Genomic DNA, 17,510 nt, shown 5'->3' on the forward strand with positions numbered 1-17,510 from the left:
ACGGAAGGCTGAACACCACCCCTCCTATCTGCTCATGGTATCAATATTGCAAGCTTGTGAGCTGGTTTATGCATGTCGCCATCAGTGATGCCTGGCAACAATGCCTTCAGGATCTCCTGCATTATTCAAAGGGCCCAACAAGCACTAGACTCTGCCATTATCTATTTAAATCTGAGTGAAGGCATGTGCCACCGAAAGTGCACTCTCTGCCACCTGCCCTGTTTATAAGAGAGAGAGAGAGAGGGGCCTGTCGAGAGGAGGCAAAAAGAGACAAAAAAACCAGGAGAGAGAAGTGTTGGAGTGACAGAAAGGTTTTTTACTGAGAGAGAGAGAAGAAAAGATGGAGGTCACAAGGAGACGAGGGCAGCAAAGGGGAAGAGAGATATCTGGAGGAGCTAAGGCAAACATTAAAATAAAAGAATGAGACGGATGTTATTAAACGAAAGCTGGGCAAAATGGGTTAGGAGACTCTAAAAGCGGGACGGGTAATTGAGATGCAAGGGGAAGAGAATGGAAGAAGGGAGCTCGGGAAGTGGGAAATGCTAAATGAGAAGTGCAAAAAATAAAGTCACAGTAGGCAGGGAAAATTAGAAATGCAGTGAAGGAAGGTGTGACGGTGGGAAGAAGTGTAAAAATAGGAACGAGCAGGTTGTCAAAAAAAAAAAGTAAATAAAATGGAACAATTTGGATGTCATGTAATGTAACCAGCATAAACCAGTTTATGCTGGTTTTAATGGGTCTGTCATGGATGACAGGAAAAGTAATTGAATAAAAATCAGATTCTTATTAAACCAACCAGTTGTAAAGTGGAAAAGGGCAGAGAAGTTGCAATGTTCTGCTCAATTAGTACTTTCATAGATTAGTATTTCAGTGATTAGTTAGCTTAGATATTACGCAGTTTTCTGCTTCTGGTCCAAACAGGGTCGTCATCCATCACATCGTCACATCCCGAAGACTTAGCATAGTCATTATGAAACCGAAATGAGAAATTTAAATCAATGTTGGAGTCATAAAAGAATAGTAGCAAACATATTTGAAAAATGTTCAAATCATCGCCTTACACCCATGTGTGATTACCGTTTCACAATTTTTGTAAAGGCAAGCTAATTTATTTATTTACTCTTTTTCTTTTTACTGTGCACACTGTAAAAAGAAAAAAACCTTAATCTATAACCAGAAAAATTATAAAAACACTCGAGTCATATTTAGGGATCAGAAGACATGTGAATATCCTCAACTTTTAATTTCCAGCTGCATCTTCATCTTTCAAAAGACACCGATGTCTTTTCTTTGAGCAAAGCTTTTACTCGTGATTATTATTCTGTTCAAATTTCTCAGTCAAAAGATTCTCTTTTTAGACTTTAAGTTGAGTATTAAAGAACACAAGACAGAGAAAAATATTAAGGGCAAATAAAATGACAAGCCCCCCACATGTTGTAGCTTTTAAACACCATTTCTCTTCATTATTTAACATGTCTCCCCCCCCATCTCATCCTTTCCCATCATCCATTCATCAAATGACTGCCACCCCTTCAATCTGAGTCATCGATGTAATGGTTCATCCACTTCATTAGGCTATAATCCTAACCTAGCCTCTCTATTATCTTTCTGCCCCCGCCACATCGCTGTCTCTCCATCCTCTGATCATCTGGGCAAGTAACGCGTGTCCTTCTTACGGCTCCAGTCAAAAGAGGGAACGTTGTTGTCTGGACCGCATGTAGATCCAGTTAAACAAGTCATTTAGTCTTAAGTCTAGCTTAGCTTAAGTCTACTTCTACTAGAATGTATTTTCCATTTCTCCTGCCACTTGGGAGAGATCATTTCACCGCAAATCAATCAACCCGTTTTAAGTACCGTACACAAACCGAGCCCAGTACTCACCCTTTGTAGCCACAAACCGATGACTCTATAGTTTTATTTTTAAGAATTCAACAATCACTATGAAATAAAGACACCATTATTTCTATCCAAGATTGTTAACTTACTTAGCATATTTTTCTTTGATGAAAAGGATCAAGGACATTGGAACAGTAGCAGTGTTTCACCTCCCCCATATATCTTACTGGTTTTGTTAAGTCGATACCATTGTAGGAGGATTTCTCATTTCCTATAGAAACAGAAATCACACTCAATTACAGCCGAGGTGAAGATCTGGGACAATTACAAGCAAGAGACGTACATCCCTGTAGCTCAAAGAATAGACTTTAAAATACTGTTGTTAGTTTATAAATCACTGAACGGCTTAGCACCACAATACATTAAAGATCTGCTTTCATTGTATCAACCTTCCAGAACCTCTCAGGTCTTCCGGTTCTGGTTCTGCTCTGCATACCCAGAACCAGAACCAAACGAGGAGAAGCAGCTTTCAGCATCTATGCACCACAAATTTGGAACAAACTTCCAGAAAACTGTAAAACAGCTGAAACACTGACTTCTTTTAAATCTAGACTAAAAACCCACCTGTTTAGAATTGTATTTGAAATGTAATCAATTACTGAGTAATTAAGCCGAGTGTGAAGCGGCCGGGATGGGGATCAGTGCCTCCAAATCCGAGGCCATGGTCTTGAGCCGGAAAAGGGTAGAGTGCCTTCTCCGGGTCAGGGGGGGTGTCCTGCCCCAAGTGGAGGAGTTTAAGTATCTCGGGATCTTGTTCACGAATGGGGGAAGAAGGGAGCGGGAGATCGACAGGCGGATTGGCGCAGCGTCTGCTGTCAAGCGGGCGCTGTACCGGTCCGTCGTGGTGAAGAGAGAGCTGAGCCAAAAAGCGAAGCTCTCGATTTACCGGTCGATCTACGTTCCCACCCTCATCTATGGTCATGAGCTTTGGGTCATGACCGAAAGAACGAGATCGCGGATACAAGCGGCCGAAATGGGTTTTCTCCATAGGGTGGCTGGGCTCTCCCTTAGAGATAGGGTGAGAAGCTCAGTCATCCGGGAGGGACTCAGAGTAGAGCCGCTGCTCCTTCACATCGAGAGGAGCCAGTTGAGGTGGCTTGGGCATCTGGTCAGGATGCCTCCTGGACGCCTCCCTGGTGAGGTGTTCCGGGCACGTCCCACCGGGAGGAGGCCCCGGGGAAGACCCAGGACACGCTGGAGGGACTATGTCTCTCGGCTGGCCTGGGAACGCCTCGGGATTCCCCCGGAGGAGCTGGAAGAAGTGGCTGGGGAGAGGGAAGTCTGGGCCTCCCTTCTGAAGCTGCTACCCCCGCGACCCGACCTCGGATAAGCGGAAGAAGATGGATGGATGGATGTAATCAATTACAAATTTATTGATGGAACTTGACTTAATGTCGTGTTTTGATTGTTGATTCTATGTTGCTTTGTGTTTCTGTGTTTGTAATGATGTAAAGCACTTTGAAATGCCTTGCTGCTGAAATGTGCTATACAAATAAAATTTGATTGATTGATTGATTGATTGATCATAGTTACAGGTGATTTTATGGATAATAACCAACAGTGGGTCTGACACGTTTCTAACCTAAACCCTACAGGCATTTAAATTCCAGTCTTACAAAAAAAAGTGTATTTTGAAGAATTTAACATTTCTTATTCTTGGATTTTTTTTCCCCTACAGAATATAGTAAACCTAAAGAATTCAACAATTCTTAAAGGTTGAATTGTGGGGGTGGGGTTTGTGTGTGAGATTGTTACCATAAAAGTTTATTTTATTTGAATGCTTTTTTTAAACAAGAGCATGGCAGGTTAGGCTGCAGAATATTAAAAAAAAAGCAACCAAGTGATTTTTTTTTTTCCCACACACAAGGTTGATACTGTGGCAACCCCATACTGAGGTAAAGTACACTTAGCTGCCCTTTGGTGTGGGATTAAACCTTTTAGTGAAATAGTGCAGTGCAGCCACCAGATGAGAGACGTATTTGACTTTTTCTGGCTGCTACAACACATGAATATTTCAAACTCAGAACTTCGCTGTATGTGTAATTCACGCCTTGATGGAGAATAAGCATTAATAGACTTTTTTTTGTGTGTGAACTGCATGTATTGCCTTTGGAGTAAATATTACAGAAACGAAGAAAGAATAACACGCTTTTCACAACGGGTTGCAAACTGGAGCTATTATTTCTCGCTCACCCAACTCTCGTGGCAAACGCTGCAGAGAATGTTAGCATTCTCCCTTGACGATTACTAAATAATATTTATCACAGATGCACAGATGTAAATGCACAATATGTGAGGCGGGTATTTTTTTCTCTCCCCCCCAAACACATGAAAACAGCTGAATGTATTCAATTCGGGCTTTGATTGGGTTCACAAACACACAAAAATCCATTCAGACAGAAATTGCTGTGTGACCTGAACTTTTTTCCCCACGGAAATTGACACCAACGACTCGTGGTCGTCTATCACGAAATTACCCAATCCAATCAATCGCGGACGAAAAAGCAGGATTGAAACCCAAACATCCCCAAACACACCCAGCCACACACAAACACACCATTCCGCCAATATCTGAATGAAGATATGCTAATGCGCTTCCGCTTCGTGGGAGCCCTCCAGCCGCGGCCCTCTCGCCTCTGCCTCGGATTTAGGCGTGAAGTGCTTCTGTGATCATTCGGCAGTTCTTCACGCAGCCTGTAATCACTGCAGCGTTCGTTCACTCATTCTGTCAGTCGGCGAGGAATAAAGAGGGCCCAGCTGATGCCCAGCGCTCGCCCTCTCGCTTAACCGACCCCCCGCTCCCAAATGTAACACGCTCATCAGCAAAACCGTCAAGGTAAACACTCACAGAGGCGACCAAGAGCAAACACACATGCACATAAACACACACACACAAAAAACGGGCCACTTTGGCTGGCCAACGATGGGCAGTGGACTTAGGCTCGGGGCTTGCTAGGTGGAAAGGGGAACAATTTCATGCCCAAGTGCATCAGACAAGAGCACACTCTGAACATGAGCAAACATTTTTCCACCCAGATAAGTTACAGCAATTACCCTCGCCTCTTTAACCTTGCCGCTCGCCTGCGAGCTCTTTAACTCATTTATTTGTTTTTCTTCTTTTTGGTCCCATCCGCTAGACGATTTCCAGCACACGGTTTTTGCCATCGGCCTGCTGGGAGCTTGAGCCGGCATTCCGTTTCTCACCGTTACATCATCTTCACAGACGATAAGTGGTCTCGAGATATGTACTGCAAACGCATGACCGTGTGGCCGTGCTTTGGTTCCGGTTGCCCCCGTTATGCTGCTGCTGCTGCTGCAACCGCGGCGGCGGGAGCGATTAAATACGCAGCGTCAAGGGGGAAATGTGTCAAGACAAGGTGGCGACACTCCAGTAAGAGTAGCTCCACCGAGGCACCGATGGTGTGCACGGGGGCGTGCGTACAACTGAAAGAGAAGTGTGAAGTATTTGGGGGTGCACGAGTGTGTGTGTCTCTCCTCAGCTAAACCAGGACCAGTGACAATATGGCGCGCTTATTAGCGTCTGCATTGTTGCCAGGCTTATTTTAGCCTAGAGATGAGACAATGAAGCTTTTTTTTTTTTAAAACAGAAGTAAACAGGAAAAGTAGGGGGTATCTGAGAAGCTGGGCTGGCTTTAATCCCAGTGGGCACAACTCCACTAATCAGTCGGGTATTCTATCAGTCTAAAGGAAGGAAAGGACGGTCATCTACTTTCTCTTTCGAATGAATGATGCCTTTGACATGAAAACAGGGAATGTCTCTACGTTTCTCGGGATAAACGTGGATTTAAAATTGAGGCAAAAATTCAAGAATGAGAAGGAAGAGAAGTAGGTTTCAGAAGTAAAATCTAAAATATGCATTTCTCTGTACTCCTAATTGGCTAAAAACAACAAAATAAGAAAACCAAGGAAGTCTGGTTGCTTTGACTAAATGCAGGTTAAAGGTCACCTCACTGCAGTCTGATTACTTTTGTTGTACCCAATCTAATGATACCAAACTATAGCCCTGCTATTAAGTCCATTTTTATTTGAAAAAGACTAACAAAGCCAGACAAATATAAAATAAAAAACTCAATCTTTTATCATTTTCCACTCTACATCGTTCTTTGGCTTTTTTTCATTTCCTACTCATTCAGCCGAATGGACCACGGAGCGATCGGGTTCTGTTATTTTTAACGTTTATTAGGAGTGTTTTTATTAGGCACAAAGAGCCGGACTGAGTGGGACCGGACATGGGGAGCTGGAATTTTTTCCATAATCATTTGGTTGTTCAACTAAAAATAATGTATAATAAAATGTTAATAAAATGAAATAAAATGTTAGCTTTGTAACAAAACTGCAGTTGGCTGAACAGGAAATGGTTATTTTTGCCAACTTATGTGTTCTTGGTTATAGTCTGAATTGGTTTAACACATAACACTCATCATTTTGTTTCAAAGACCCAAATAAAAACATAGAATACAGAAGCTAGCTGGTTGTTGTCCGCAAAGCACAGAGATGCCAGAAAAGATATAAACAACAACGGCTTCCCTCGGTGTGCGCCACAAGCACATCTTCAAATCATATCTCAAATCTGGAACGTTTGCACTCTGCTGGAGAGGGCAAGCTGACACTGACCCAGTTAAACCCAAGGAAAAAAAGTTTACCTTAGGCAGTCTCTTGTGATTAAAACAGAAAAAAAAACTCCCCGCTCCAACAGAGATGATGGGACAGACCCTGGAGGAATGAGCTGATTTGAACCTGATAAAAACAACATGATCTATAAAGACGGCAGGAATCCACAGACACCCGCTTCTCTCCAAACTGGCAGGCTTAGTTCTAACAAAACGACCGTAAGAGTCGACATGTTCTGCCCTTTTCTTTGAAAATGGAGGACTAGCACTGAAGTTGTGTTAGAAACCCTTAAGATCTACAAAATCGCATGAAAATCTTCATAGGAAGATGATATTTGATGATATCCCACGATGTAACTTTGTCAAACATTCGGATTGTTCTCTTTATGTTAAAGCTAGAAAAAAAAAAAGAAGTGAAATGAATTTCGTCTAAGTTTGTGCGACTCATCTTTAGCTGCAGGCTGGAATGAAAAAGTTGAGCTTTTGACAAACGGACAGCATGGAGCAGAACGTCATGATTTCAGTAATTCCATTTCAAAAGTGATACTCAGTTTCTTTCATGCGGAGGCATACATTTCAAGTGATTACTTCTGTTCATTTTGATGATTAGGGCTTGCAGCTAAAGAAAACTCATGATTCAGCTTCAGAAAGTCTAAATATTACATAAGACCAACAGATGAATGACTTTTTATCCTGAAATGTTGCTAGAGCCATTCTGTGACTAACAACAACTAGGAAAACCCCACAAAAAGGCTAAGCTGCAAAACGCTATTGCTATAGAAGATCACAAAGTCCTGACTTCAAGCATATTGATGGAACGTTGAGTGGAAGGAAAAAGTGTAACTTGAAACATGGATAAGTACAGCCCTGAGGAGAGTAAGCAAAGTTCATTCAAGAGTTTAAACAGATTTCTTCTGTTTTTATCCTTTTAGTCACACAAATACTTACCAAAGCTATTATAATGTCAGAGAAAAATAATGAGAGTGCAATTTTTTAATTCATTTATTAGGGGAAAACGCTATTTATAATGCATTTGCGATAACAGTTTTATTTTGTCACTGTGGGAGGAATTTGGTTAACTTTTTGTTTTAAATTCAGTCAGTCCACAGCATCTCAATTCAATTTAAGTCCTGACTTTGCATCCAAATCCCTTTTGGCTGATTGTCCTGCTAAATAGGTCAAGCTTAAGGTCACAAACAGATGCTTGGGCCATATTACTTAGATTACATTTGACTGAGTACAGTTAACTTTGTGATCTAAAACATTTGTCACCAATAAATTAAAAATAAAAATAAAATCATACAAGTAAGGACAAGAACAAGAAGGTCATAAGTGTGTGGGTGTGTGTGTGTGTGTTCGACTTTTATTAAAAGGTTAATTTAATCGTTTTTTTCTCTCTTTTTTTAAATAAGTCTTGCTACTTAAGTCTTTTTCAACACAATCGCCATCATAGGGTTTCGCAATGAAATCGGCAGAACTGGTCCTCAAATGAGCAATCTTAAGGATGTGCACACTTTTAACGGATCTATTTTTTTATGTTCTACATATATTAAAAAGCTCATTAGTGAGATTCATGACATCAGGCAGCTCTTTTTTACATGCTAAGAGTACTTGTGACAGGAAAAGTGTCATATTCATGTGTGATTAATCAACATCAAAGTAATGCAGCTCTTAATGGATGCTGGCAAAAAGATCAAAACAATTCAGCATATTTTGTCCCATCGAACATCATTAATTCAACTCATCCCACTTTCATTACCTGTTTTATAGCCTCAGCTAGCATCTAAACAGAACCTATATGCCCTGCTTTACAAAGAATCTGAAGCTGCTTTTTTCAGCTTCAGCAACATCAAATCATCCCGGCTGTCCTCACCAGTCAGTTCTAGCTCCGACCAATCAAATCCTGAACACACAGCTTCTGGACAGGCGGCCCTTTAAGTGTCTGATGTTTCACCTACTGATTAACTCCAAGGGCAATGTTATACTGTTAATTACCGCGCCGACATATTGGCGAGCGAGTCCAATTAGACCAAGAATCTGTCATGGTTGCCTCCGTTGTCAGCTAAGATCTACTACGTACCTATGAGTTAGTCGGTGAAAAACAACCATTAGGGTCACTAAAATATCGAGCTTCTCTCTGCACATCTGCAGTTTTTTGTGCTCTGATTTATTCGACTCCAGTTGGGTTAGGGTTAGGGTTCAGCACGACTCCCAATTAGGAGTACATAGAACACATTCATCTTGTAATCGGATCTTTACGGTACCATGCAAACACGTTCGTGTCACTTGTACTTTTTCATGTTTTGTCACATTAAAGCTACAAACTCCAGCGTATTTAATTGGGGCTTTAAAGGGAGAGTCTTATGTAAAATATATATGAAAAGGTTTACGTCATGTTATAATGTTAGCGTTATTCCCCTATAAAAAAATAAAAAATAAAAAACATAACTGGAGTGTTGCTTTAATTCTTTCATGCACGTTTGAATGATCCTTAAATCTCCCGTGGCAACCATTTGGAGGAGCCTAAACGGTTGCTCTCACAATGCTCCGCCTATTTCTACAAAGCTCCACCTTGGAGCTACAGCCCCCACACCGCACCTCCAGACTAGCGGCATCAGTCATTAGAATTGTGCGTCACATTCATTCCGTGTTGGCGCTTTACCACTTAATCTACATAGGGGTTAGGAGTTTGTGGCACCTTCTTCCTTGTAGCAAGCCACTGTGTGCCACAATGGCTTGCTACATTTGTAGTAGTAGCGAAGCAAATGAAGAACAGCTGCCTTGTCAACAGATTCTGCCACTTGGGTTGTTTTCACATCTGGTAGTCCAGCAGATGTTTTGATAGTGGCGCCAAGTTGCAACATTTGTTACATTTTCAGCTGCTGCGGTTAGCTTTCGCTCTGCACTTTATCAAACCTGTTCACCCTCCTCGCCTGTGGTGGCGCTGCACCAAGAACTACTGAAGGAAGCGACAAAAATCTCCGAAGACGACAAGAGGACAACTTTCTTCTTGACAAAATGCGAACAAAAATGGAGCGGTGTCATATTTTAGCGGTTGTAGGATTTCTCCTTTGTTTTTGGCAAAAGACAATGAGCCATTTCTTCCACTAGTGTTAGACATTTGTTTTGGTTGTATTTACCCAGAATGCCCTGAAATTTAGTCCACTTCCTGCTTTTGGAGTGATCTCCATTGCAGTCGGCGTTCACATTACGCATTCGGACCGCACCAGAGTTCACTTCAACTGAACCAACACCTAGGATTTTAGGCAGACCACAGTTCGCTTTTGAGGTCTGCAACATGTGCGATTGAGCATTCACACCTCCCCAAACAGGCCAGACTTTCTAGGCAAACAAACTAGATTATGAACTAGACTAAACAGCACAGGTGTGAATGCACCCTAAAGATTTGGATCTCTCCTGAGGATCAAGGTTTTTTTTGCTTACGTATAATAAATATGGATTTGTGTTCAAAATCCCTCAACATTTTCTTTCCATTTCACAATTACATTGTGTTGGAATATCAGGTAAAATCCAAAGAAAAGACACTGAAGTTTAGGATTTTAACATGACGAAATATGAAAATGGTCGAGATACTTAAGCATGTAAGGCAGAATATTTCCGTCTCTGGAGTTCAACGCTCTTCATTGATATGCTGAATGCAAAGTGACCTCCGCGTGGGCCGTGTGAGTCGGGGTGGGTGCGGAGGCGGCGATCAGAAAATATGGAGAGAGTCCAGGAGGTGAGGGGGCCGCCTTTGTAGTAACACACACTCGGAAATCCGTGCAGCGCCTCCTCATGAGCCGCATCCATTCTTTGAATGCATCCGCATTTTCTAACGACCCAATCTGAGTTGCGTCCTCGATTTTAATGCAGCGGTGGCTTTAGAGGCAGCTGTAATGATATGAAAACACTCCAAGCGCTTCACCTTGTCACAGATTCCTACTGCGACTGCCCTCCCTCCCTCTCTCCTCGTGACACGAGGAGAGAGACACGCTTTTAAACAGCGACGATAATAATAATAATAATAACTCAGCTCTAAAGAGATATTATGTTAGTTCCAGATTAGATTGAGGAAATTAAGTGATTGTACATCTGAAAGGGCTGACTCCAAAGCAGCTAAAATCCGATAAGCATCATTATGTAATATTTCAATTGTGAGCTACTAGCCTCTCTTCCCTCCTGTGTTTTTTGACAATGCCCTCTCTGTGCTCATTTAGTGAAATGATCTTTACAGTTAGTTCTCATGTTATATGATTAATCATTTAGAAGAATTAAGCAGGGGGTTAGGCACGGATTGCTAATCCACAATGCTCCATAAAAGCTATCAAGAAATAATAATCTTCGAATTACAATTTTTTTTTTCCTTTTTGGGTACCTTGCATATGAATTCCTTCCAATTAGAAAAGCACCATCAGGCTGTTTTCCCCCCCAAACTCAATTTTGTCTGACTTCATTTTTTTTTTTTTATTCCAAGCACAATACCTTATAAAAGATAAAGAAAATGACCCAAAGATGCTTTGATAGATGAAAGGAATTTTGAAATGATCATAAATCAAGTGCATTAAATTATATTCTTAATCTTTATGTTTTATAAAAAAATTAAAAAGTGGATCAAGACAGAAAAATGCTGCCTAAACTCACCAGTATCTACAGTTAAGGAGCCAATTACAAAGTCTAGAACAAGAGCACACAGTATAGGCCTGTATTAATAACAAATTTTGCTGGACGATAAATCGTCTTAGAAGTTATTGCGATAAACAATATTGTTTTGAGACAGTTTTCAAGTAATGTGATAGTAATGGCATAATAATGCAAGAACACATTCTCAAAAATCTAACTTTAACTTCTGATCAACATTTAACACTAGAACTGGGAGATATTTTAAATATTTTTTTTAAAAGAACAGAAAAATAAAATTAATTATGGAGTCTGTAAACAAAATTCTCAAAAAAAAAGGGGGGGATAGTTGAGACCGACGCACCAGACTGAAGACTTTTGTCATCCAGTTTTTGGTAAATAGAAAGAGAAATTTGATAAATTATGCCAATGGAAATGATGGAGCTCATTTTTATTTATTGTGCGATTAATAGATTTATTGCGACAGGCCTAGCTGCAGTAAAATATTGTTTTGTTTTAAGTTGATTTTTTTTAATTTTTAACACATCTTCACAAGGAGTGATGGAAATGATGGGAGGGGCTGCATCTGGCCCGCAGTCTGCCAAGTAACTGTATCGGCAGAAACACACACAACTTAGACTGACACTTCTGTTTTTCTCCTCTTTTCCTGATCAGTTATCCCCGTGAGAAGGGAACACGCAGGGGCCCCGAGACGTGATGCCAAGACGAGCATTTAATCCTCTGCCCATCAAGATGGAGCATCTCCACTGAGCCTCCTCTGTGTGGGGAAAAAACAAACAAACAAACAAAAAAAACAACAAAGAGTTGGACGTTTGGAACATGTATTGTTGCCTCAAAGCAGAGCCTCGTGTGTGTGTGTGTGTCGTTCAAGTAAGGAACCTTAATTTTAAGTCAAATTGAGATAAAGAAATCATCATTTTAATTGCGTCTTGTTTTGCTGATGAACTGTCTTTTCTGGTTAATGAAGGAGGCGGTTTGAGCTCAGAGAGAAAAATTGGGGCTGTTCCAAAATGCGCTTCTGGAAATTTGCACTAAATTTAATCAGCGCGTCCAAGTCGTGTCGCAGAAAGTTTCGGAAGACGCACGAGAAATGCAGAAGAATATTATAACCTCTTCGGCTTCAGGGATGTTAGGCATTAGGGAGAACAACCAATTGCAATTACACTTTTAAATATCGCAAAGAGAAAGGCAATTAATGAATCCCACACTCTTTTACTTGTTTTCCATCTTGACTACCAGAATCTGCCAGGTGCATAGAGCGAATGGCAGTAAAAGAAGTGAATTTTTTTCTACTCAAATATAACACCGACCTGCAGAGTGTGAGTTGAGATATAATGGCCTGCAATGTCTGGCGATTCATTTAGCATTAGCTGCTTTTTTTGTGCACCATGTCAGTAAGTCTTTATTGATAAAATGATGAAAGCCTAAAGTGTTTTAATTATTTTATTAAATTTTTTTATGAATGCTTCCACACATTTTCAATCTAAAATTAATGGGTTTTGTGTCTCTAAAGGACAATGTGAGCAACATACTTAATAAAAAGCCAATACTTGATCTGTTTCCATAGCGTTTAATTATGCATCGCGCTCCATTGACAACAATCAGATTCTGAACAGTCACAGCTAAACCTAATGAACTACAATTATAAAACTCAGGCACTTATACTCATTCTAAATACATCCTATTAAATAAACTTATACCGCATCACGTATTGTTATTAAAAGGGTAGTATTTTTCAGTTTCCATGCACATAGTGCCATTTTATAGCAAAACCAAGTAACTATGCTTCGTTCAGTTATAAAAATACCAACATGACTTAATTTTGACACCTTGAAATTGGTGTCTGTCTCTTTAAGAAGCTCTTACTACTAAGAGTAAGAGCTTCTTAAAGATAGAAGCTCTTTTTACTTTACATTAGAAGTAAAAAAATGTTTTTTTTTCACAAGCCATCTCAACACATCATCACATGATCTCTAGTGGGAAACGGTGGCAGTGGCAGCACCATGCTGTGGGTATGCTTTTATTTGGCATGGACATGAAAGCTGTGGAAAGTGGATGGAGCCAAACGTGCAGCGACGAGTGCTAAAAGAAACCTTGTTAGAAATCTCAGGAGTTTTGAGAGTACGAGGCAGAATAGTGACCAAAACAAACAATCAGAACCACAGAATTTATGTTCTAAGGCCTATTCAAAGCCTAACCCCCAAAGACAAAGGAGAAACTGTGGCAAGACCAAATATGGACGTTCAAAGATTCAGTCCAATCAAACTGAGCTGGAAAGAATAGGCAGAAATTTCAAAACTGGTGGAAATTTAGCAAACGTAATTGCAGTGAAAGTTGGTATTAAATGCCACACTTTTTAGAGTTTTGTATCATTTATGTCCTTCACAATTAAGCATTTCGTCATGGTCTATCACATAAAATTTCCTGAGTCACATTTATGCTCCGAGGCTTATCCTGGACACACATACAGACTAAAGCAAGTCTACATCACTCAAAATTGCAACCTGGATCCATTTTAAGAGACAAAAAAAAAAGCAAGCAGTGCCTGGATGAACTTCTAGTGGAGTTTATTCAGTCATTTGAATTCACATCGAACCTCACAGATAGTACATCAGGCAAAGATGCGCTATCTGATCTCCTGGCACATCAGCCAATCCCATCAGAGCCAAGAGTCAAAATGTTTCGCCGCGCCACGGCTGTGTGAAACAGGCAGCGGCAATTTATGGGAAATTCGATGTCTTCCAGATCAGCTGTGCTCTAAAAGCTCGTTCAATCACCTAAGTGTAAAGAAATAATGTGCTGAAACTCGTCGGCACTGCACTGCAAAAAGGAATTTTGAAGGGAATTAAATGTAAAGCATTAAAAATGAGTGAAATTTAAATCTAGAGAATTATTTTTCAACACAACAGTGCAACTCTGACAACTTTATTTCGGTAACTGATCAGACCCACTTTACTTTAAAACTTTACTGAAGGTAGAAGTTCAGACATCTTTTAGTCTCACTTATGTATTATCTGGTAGTATAAATGAATACAGTGAGTAAAGTGAGCACTGAACAAGTCAATGTTTTTCTAACATATTAATAATATTTCCATTGAGAAGAAATTCACACCAGAAAAAACAAAAAGGAAAACAACTTTGTTCATAATTATGTGGAATAGTGCATGAAATAAGTACTGAACACGTGAAGATGATGTGTAAAATGGCATAGAAAGCCAAGAAACCAGCTAAAATCGAGCAAAATGTAGAAAGCAACACTGCTGCTGTGTGCATAACGATATCAACTGATGGCCAAAATATTGCACAGAGCAGTATGATTGGTAAAAGCAAATAGATCTTCACAAAAAACGTCTTACACAAAATATAACCAAAAAGGTAGCTTTCCTAAACTTCTGAAAGTTGTAGCCTTGTGGGAAAAAAAAACAATTTCATCATAAACCAGCAATTATTAGGCTTCTCTTGTAGAACGCCTGGCAGAGGGATCCAAGAGCCAAGAAGCATTAATGGAGAGCTTCAAAAAGATCTTGTTTTCATGGGTTCTCATTAAAATAAAGTAATTCACTCAACCACACTGTTACCTATGCACCAATGCACTGTGGAAGAGGAAGAAAAGAAAAAAAAAGAGGATCATGCTGCAGCTTGTTTAAAACTAGCTACAGAAGATTTGGTCAAGCCTGAGAAATGCTGACAGATGAGATCAAAGCTTTGGATGATATTGCACACATTCCATGTTTGGACGAAGAGCGGTTCTACAAATTACTCCCAACATGTCTACAGTAAAGGTTGCATCACAGATCATAACTGGAAGGGAAAAAGAAGAAATACCAGGACAACGTTGAGAAGCGTACGTTGATGAAAACAAGTCAACCTAGGAAGAAAATGGTTCCAAAAACAAAGTCAAGGAAATGTTTGGTTTAAGAAAAAGAAACAGTTGGTAGAATTGAGGATTAATAAAATCCAGTAATCGATCAAATCCTTCCCAGGATTCACCCGGCTATTAGTAGAACTCCAAGAATCTATCAATGACTTACTGTGGAGGCTATAAAAGAGTCCAGAACAACATCGAATGTACAGCAGACCTCAACCGCCGCCGTTAAGATTGGGCTTCATGAATCAACAATAAGAAAGAGACTCGGCCATAGGTGCCACTGGAGAGGAAACGGGCCAAAACCACTGCTGGCTCAAACAAAGACTCAACACTTCAGGGAAAATGCTCTTTAAATTGACGAGATACGTGTGGAACTTCCTGTAGGATGTGTGTCCCGTTACATCCCACAGAAATACAAACATTAACTGAATGGAACCTGTCAAACGTGGCGGTGTTGGTGTGATGGTATGGGGCGGCAAGTCCTTGGTGACTGAATCAGGAATTCTGCTCTCAAGCAAATTTTCATGACATACAATGCAAATCATTTTTTTTAGGTTAAGATCAGGCAGACTTGGGTTATGCAGCAGGACAATGATCCAAAGCATTTTACCAATGGTTTTACCTTCAAAGACTCTTAATACTCAAAAAGCATTCAATAATGCAGAATTAAAAGAAAAGAACCAAAATCCCCCCTAGCATTATCACACACACACACACACACACACACACACACACACACACACACACACACACACACACACCATAAAAAAGAAAAAGCTAAATTAGGAGAAATCTAAATGGCCTAGTACCTTTTTCACATCACTGTACGTAATTTCTACACATAAAAATGTATCCAAAATGTTCAAATTTTATGACTTAAGTTCCAACATTAGGCTTCATCTCTTAGCGGGAGACATTCCTGGAGGTCCTGAGGAATCGTCCTCTCGCGTCCCAAAGCGCCGGGACTGCTGGTGTTCCACTCGACTTTGCTTTGATGAACTGAACAGCAGCGTGCCTCAGTGTGGTGCCCCTGCAGCCTGCGCGGATCCCTCTTCGGGACGCACGTTTTAACACACACGCAGATAGAACCATTGCTTTAAGCGGGACGCGCTTTTTTTTTTCTTCTTTTTTTACGGTCAGCGAACATTTACGCACGAACGAAACTCGGTGCGTGGCAACATTTTTTTTTAAATTGTTCTCTCATCTCCGGTTCGCAATTTCGTGGCAATTTGGCGCTTTTGTTTGCTCCAGCGTATTTGCGCGAAATGGGGGTGATGATTTTTTTTTTTCTCTTTTTCATCCTCCCCCCCCCCTCCTTTTTTTTTAAAACCCCCCGTCATGTTGACACAGCTGGAAACCCACACAACACCCTGATGTTGAACGACGGAGTGGACCAGCGAAAGCTCTTCCGTCCAACCCGTCAGCTATCTCCATCACACATCCAACAGAAGCGGCACATGACAGCCGCTGCACCTCTTGCATGAGCCCAGTTCCGTGCGTTCGGCACCTGTACCTTCGGCTTTCTCTTTGAATCAAATACATTAATCTAAAAAAACCCCAAAAAACCAACAACAACAAAAGAGCTTTAAAGGCGATGCCTCCTTACCTTGAAGTTAGGCTTTCTTCTCTGCGTTTTTCTGCGTCGGAGGAACAGAAACACGCCTATTCCACAGCTCGCCGATCGGAGAGCGCAGAGGAGGATGGAGAAGCAGCAGCGAGGACAACGAGCAGTGGCTCATCCTCACTCAACGCTCGCTCCCCCACTGAAATATTACGGGCAACCGATTGGTCCACGGGTTCCTCAGCGGGGCCCCACTCCGCATCTCGAGGAGGGGCTTAAAAAAAAAAAAAGAAAGAAAAGAAAAGAAATCAGACCGTCGAAGCTGACAGCCAACGCATCGGAAGTGAATCTCCTCCTGCTGCCTTCCAGTTTGGATTCCATGTCTTTCAGTTTTAATCATTTGTTGTTTGTCTTTTTTGCACATTACATTAAACTGGGAAACTTTCTGCGACCTACCTGTGTGTGTGGGGGGGGCGATGTGTGTGTGTGTGTGTGTGTGGGGGGGGGGGGATTAGCCATGACATCAGTTCCCAGAGCAAGACAGGGACCCCCACCACTAGATACCACCAAGGTGACCACAATGATGGATAGGGAATGAAGATGGGCTGGATGAGGGAGGGCGGGATCTGGGATGCAAGTTGGACATGGGATGAGGGAGGACATAGGTGAGAGTAAGGAATGACGGGAATCAAAGATAGGGATCGTGGAACGAGGCAGAAATGAAGGATGAGAGAGGAAAGAGCCAGTGATGTAAGATGAAGAAGGTGGGGATGAGAGATGGAGGACGAGATAATGGATGGGGAGCGATGGGAGAAGGGATTCAGAAAGTAGGGATTGTGAATATAAGGAGCAAAAATAAAAAGACCAGGAAGGAAGGAGGCAGGATGTAGGATGCAGGAAATGATGGTGGAGGGAG

The 17,510-nt window shown here is 41.1% G+C and overlaps 1 protein-coding gene across 1 annotated transcript in view; it reads right to left on the bottom strand.

The window, feature by feature from the left end:
* The window catches only part of dlgap3 (discs, large (Drosophila) homolog-associated protein 3), a 150,346-nt gene extending 133,477 nt beyond the window's left edge, over nucleotides 1-16,869 (bottom strand). Inside the window, exon 1 of the mRNA XM_028035739.1 lies at nucleotides 16,640-16,869. The gene's annotated coding sequence lies outside the window, so the exon portion shown is untranslated. The remainder of the gene's footprint in view (nucleotides 1-16,639) is intronic.
* Nucleotides 16,870-17,510: the final 641 nt, after the last annotated feature.

Source organism: Xiphophorus couchianus, chromosome 13 (assembly GCF_001444195.1).
Source record: "Xiphophorus couchianus chromosome 13, X_couchianus-1.0, whole genome shotgun sequence".
Taxonomy (NCBI): Eukaryota; Metazoa; Chordata; class Actinopteri; order Cyprinodontiformes; family Poeciliidae; genus Xiphophorus; species Xiphophorus couchianus.